Source organism: Aptenodytes forsteri, unplaced genomic scaffold (genome assembly GCF_000699145.1).
Source record: "Aptenodytes forsteri isolate BGI_AS27 unplaced genomic scaffold, ASM69914v1 Scaffold340, whole genome shotgun sequence".
Classification (NCBI taxonomy): domain Eukaryota; kingdom Metazoa; phylum Chordata; class Aves; order Sphenisciformes; family Spheniscidae; genus Aptenodytes; species Aptenodytes forsteri.
In genome coordinates, this window is record NW_008795441.1 from 803154 (window position 1) to 808831 (window position 5678).

A 5678-nucleotide genomic window follows, 5' to 3' on the forward strand; every position below is an offset into this window, starting at 1 on the left:
TATTGCACTTAAAATGAGCTGCGAGGATTGTGAGAGGAGGATTGCAAAGACACGTCAGGAGGTTCAGCTTTTTTGTCTTCTGCTCTAAGTCTCTTCAGCATGGCTGAGTGCTTTGAAAAGCAATAAATCGCTTGCAATAAACCTGGCTGTGCTTTTCTGCAGGAACAGCAATACAAGTTCCAATGTCCAGGTGGAAAATCAGCATTGCAGGTAGGAAACTTCAGTATCGAGAAGCTGTGAGGCCTGACATGGCCACAAAAATCTGCAAAAATCCCAAGCAGCAAACAAATTCACCCTGCAAAATGAGACTTACAGGGGAGGTGCATATGAGTGTATGTCTATGTCAATAGATTGAAAGCCTACGATAGGCAATATTAAACAGAATTGCTATTGGCATAATGTTGTCTTTCAAATGCATGTTAGTGGGGCTTTAAAGATAAAGCGGCATATTTTCCTAGCCATACTCTTAATTTTACCAGTAACATAGGATGCAAAACACTGGGTGAACAGGTTTTTTTGCTGGGACCTCAAGAAGACAGGTAATGTGAGCAAATATTAATACGAAAAAATTTACTCTAGGAGGCATGCAGACCCCGAGGGCACGGGATAGTTGTTGATGAACTCTCTCATAAAAACAGTCCCAAAAATTACAAGTCTGAAAGAGACTGCATTAAAAGAACCTTTTCTTCTTCCTTGCTACTTCCAAGTCATCTATGTAGAGGCTTGAAAGATTATTAAAATAAGTAAATAGTCCCCTGTGTTTTGTCTACCTGAAGGAACTGAAACAAGGCTGGAACAGGAAATGTACAATAAATCCCATTTTTATGACTCTCTAAGTCAATGGTTTTATGGTTTTAGTAACAGCCGTGTAAGAAGTATTTTAGGGGTTTGTTTTTGGTGAGTTTCTTCATCGTTTTTGGTTTGTGATTTTGTGTTTGTTTTTTTAAGGCAGTATATGTAAGCAAATTAAATTGTATGTAATCCTGAGATTGCTACAGAAAGGTTCAGGAAAGCAAAAACCTGTTCTGAAGAAGTATTTTTATCTCAGCCAGTTTTCTTCTTAGGAACAGCCTGAATAGATATGGTCATGCTTGCACTTTTTTTCGGTTGGAATGGGCAGGAGCAGACCATAAAACATAGTACCTCGTTTACAAACAGCAGCCCACGGGGCACTTGGGCAGCCTGAACCAGTAAGACGATGGGAAGCCCACCAAGCAGAGGATGGGCTTGCGTCTTCTCTGAACACTGCCGCAGGTTGCTGGTCTGAAGGGTCTGGCAGAACATGCAAACTGAAAGGGAAAAGGTGACTTATAATAATGTCACCTAGAGCTTGCAGCCTAATGCAAGCTGTTCCCTACAGTGCCAATGGGGTTTATGGTATCTAAAATATAAATGTGCCATGCAACATGGGCCCTTCATCATCAGGGTAGTTGTTAGACCAGGAAAAATGACACATCTGTTCCGCGTTTTTTTTCCTGATCTTTGCTTTAATTTTCCCTTTCTGAATTTCACCTCTTCCTTGTTCGTTTTAGACACGTACTCATTTCTCAACAGGTCGTAACAAACTATAGAGTTATATGCATCCACAATATCTACTTAATATCATTCCTCTCAGAAATGTAAATACAGATTTGTTGATCTGCTGAATACTGCCCCAAGCCAGAGAAGATGCTACCCGGTTTGAGCTGGGCTCTCGTCCTCCCTGTGTCTCCTCTGGCCTCTAAACACCCCCTGCCTCATAGAGGTAAGCTGCTGGGATGTATATATGGGGATGTTTTACATACCTAAAGGGAGACTATAGCACTTGAGGATAGAACTGATGCTAACAAATGCACTCGGGAGTGCCTTGGCTACAACCCGTTCGTCTTGGCCAAACCCCTGTGCATTTCTTACTGTTGCAAAGAAGGCTTCAAATTTCAATTTTATTTTTAATAAGGTAAAACTTCTATTCAGTCATTTAGTTCTTCCAGCTTAAACTTAAAATATATACATTCACCTATTTTAAGCCACGAAGTTTTGCTAATGTACAGTTCTAACAGCTGAGCGGGACGTCAGAGCATCTCAGAAAGCCAGCTCTTGCTTCTTAAGCTTGCTGCTGTTTATCTGACTCCCACGAGAGAAAAACAAGCCAGGGCAGGGGGGAATAGACACTGCGTAAGGAAAGAACCAACAAAGGAATAAATTAATGCCAGCCGTCTGGAAGCAGTTCCTTACTCAGCTTCCTTTTGGGGAAGTGTGCAGGAACAAAGCCCTCAATCCCTTTTCATGTTCTTTGCAGCTCTCATCATGCTGCTACATTTCTGCACCCAAATAAAGCCACTCTGCCATCCCCAGAGCTGGGAGGGTTATCCAGCCACCTCCCGCTGAAATTCACCCTCGTGGCACTGCGAGGCCACTGAGGTTTTGTTTGGGGTTTTTTTTAATGGGGTTATAGATGAGTAACTGAGGGCAGTTTGGCCTCAGGCTGCGTTTTGCACTGTTGTGGGTTACCGTGATTCTTGCGTGTAATAACAATAATAAACTTTTTCTGTAATTTTCGTATGAGCTACTCCAGGGGCAAATCCTCGCCTTAGGCCTCAGCCCCACTGAGGGCTTACTTATTCTAGGAAGTGACTTTGTGTGATACTATGGGCTTGTAATATTTTTCTTTAAATTTCTAGGTCTGTACCCTCAAAGCCCACCAGGAAACTCACGGGCAGGCAGTGCTGATGATCCCAGACCGCTGCCTGGGCACGCGTTTATTAAGAAATTCCTGATAGTCATACATGACACCGAGCTGATGTAATGATAATACAATAATTTGACTAACCCCTTTTGGAGTTGTACAAGATTAGGAATCCGATTATTGTCACCGCCCACCCCGAAAGGTTTAATGTTGCCCTTGTTGATGAAGCTGTAGAAAGAGATTTTGTTTTCTTCCTAAATCTTAAGAAGGTGGCAGGAGAGAAGGGGATGAAGTTCCCAGAGGCGGTGCGGTGGCACCCGAAGTAAAAGCTGTTTTCCTGCCGAACCTTCTTGATTGTATATGGGTGAAAATCTGTGCATCGTTTGTGCGGTCATCTGGAAAATGTGCACCCTCGGGGCCGTGTGGTACAAGCACAGACAGCCTGGGGAGGGGTGAGCAAATCTCATCACCTCTCCCGTCGCAGTCCTCCCTCTGCAAAATGGGGGTGGTGGTTTTGACCTCTTTTATACAGTATTTTGACACTGGTGGCAAATTCTAGATACCACAGCACTTACTTTGTTCAGCTAACATATGAACTCCACCTCCCTCATTTTAAGTACGTACATGTATTTTAGTTTCAATTAGCAGTTTCAGTGTTTTGCAGCAACTGCATGTGAAGGCAGAGAGCGGGTTGTTACTTTGCTCTCTTCCTCCAGCCATTTTATATTCCCTCTACCATAACCTCTCCCTGTGCAGGGCAAAGCGCTGTGACCATACTGTCATAGCACAAAACCACAGCTCTCCTTTTCCCTGTCTTTTTTCCTCCTTTACCAGCCTCCTCACCTGTTTAAAAAGGTGTTGAGACTGGCTGTAGTGCAAATGGGGCTGTCGCTTCTGTATAGCAGACCTCGGGGTATAGATATTCTGTAAAAATAACACTGTTTCAGGTCAGTAACCAGATTGCCTTTGCCAAGTTTCAGCCAGAGGTGAATTTTTGCCACCAGATGTAAGCTGATTTATACTGGAAATGCTGAGGGGTAATTAACACCGACAGCCCCGCCGGCCAGCAGCCCCCCATCCCGCTGGCAGCCGATCCCCGCCTGGGTGCTGGCACTGGCTGCCTCCCCCAGTGCAACAGCACGAGGGGCTTGCCAGCGGAGCAGGACGGTGGGCGATGCTCTCCAGCTAAATGCATAGGAGGTACTTTCACACCGACGCTGGAAGATTTAAAGCCAGATCTCATGGGATCGTATGGTAGTGCTTGTGAGTTTGTGGGGATGTCAGCATTTGCTGTACTGAGAAAGTATTTGCAGTATTTTTACTGTTTAAAAAAAAGTGTGAGGTCATCTCATGTAGATCATGACTTGGGGTTAAAAAATTAAACGTATTTAAGTGATAGGCTTATAGCACGCATAGGAATATTCAACACATCGATGCTTTTTCCTGCAAAGCGTAGAAAATTATTTTAAAGCTGTTCTGTATAATTATCAATTCTAAAACAGATTGGAGGTGATCTGAAAAATTATTCCCAGAAATAAAATACACAGGTTAGAAAATTTCATGCTGAAGGGGAAAAATAGGAACTAGAAGTCATTCATGTTGCTGGGGTTTTTTTTGCATCGCTCTGGCCCATCTCGCTCGACTCGGATATCCCGGGATGCACCACTCCCACATCCATCATCGCTGCCAGGTAAGGTCCCACAGAGAAAGCCAGCAGTGTATTCAGTTCCCAACCAACTGGGTAAGGGTTTTATTACACCGCATGCTTTTTAAACACGTATTTTACACTTCAAAAGGAAATTCAAGCCTCAGACTTTGCTATGACTTAATTTGAGGAGCTGAGAGGGTGAGTCAAACCAGATCTCTTTTCAATTCCCCCTGCAGATGAACAAGCTCCCCTTTGCTTACCCTCATCGCTATTTTGCAAACCTGGATGCAGGCTCAGGGGAACGACGGCTCCTGAGGCTGTCACACGTGCACACGTGTATGGACGTTTCTACTTGTCTCTGAGGCCCAAAGTTTCTTCTGGAAGTGCAGGGAACAATTCAGTCCTTGAAATTAGCACCTGACTGCAGATGTGGGCAAATAAAAGGACAAATGCTTGTGCGGAGATGCTGAAAACATGCACATGGTACCTCCACTCCACTGGCTTTATTACAACTCCCTGTTTGCTCGATGTGTGCCTTCACTGGAGCCAACAGGACTTTTGCAGCCGAGTTAAAGGGATCAAGGTTTCATCTGCAGTGATAAAGTTAAAAAATGCAAAAAAGCCCTTCCAGGCTTAGGACCTGCATTTCTTAGTCTGTATCCATGGTTGCCTTCATAACCCATCCAGATTTTTGCTCTGGTTTCCAAGCACTGGCTTCTGTATCTACTCACGGGTTTGATTTAATGGCAGAAACTGAAATAATAAACTTGCTAATACCACAGTAAACCTAAACCAAACACATGGTCGAGCAGTTGCTCGATACCTTTATAACTTGGAAGAATTTTTTCAGTTAATAAATGATAGTTTGTTTATATCAAGGCTCTTCTTTCAGATCACTTAGGACACCCTTTGTTGTACCATTGCTCTGCAAGCTACTTAAACATCACTATATGGCCTTTTTGTTCTTTTTTTTAACCTTGTGGAAAGCCCAGCTGAATTAATCCATCTCTTTTTTTAAGCCTCTCAACATTCTTACAGCCTCTCCTCTAAAAATGGTCACCCATCAGCGTTTCAAGGTGACTTCTAACGTGCGCTCTTTCTCCATGCGCGCCTCCTTCTCCAGCTATCACACCACGCGCAGCAGCGCACGTAAAAACAGGCTTTCCCCAAGAATACGTGAATCACTAATCTCCGGGAGACTGAGCTGAAATTAACGCCTTTGTGCCTGTATTCACAGCAATGCTTTTAATTTCCTCCCGAAGCGAACGTTCGCCTTTCCCAGAGGGCGGAAAGACTGACTTTCTTTAATTCCTTCTTTCTTTCTTGTTTTTTTACATGAAAAGAGAACCCTTTCCTTTTCCTACC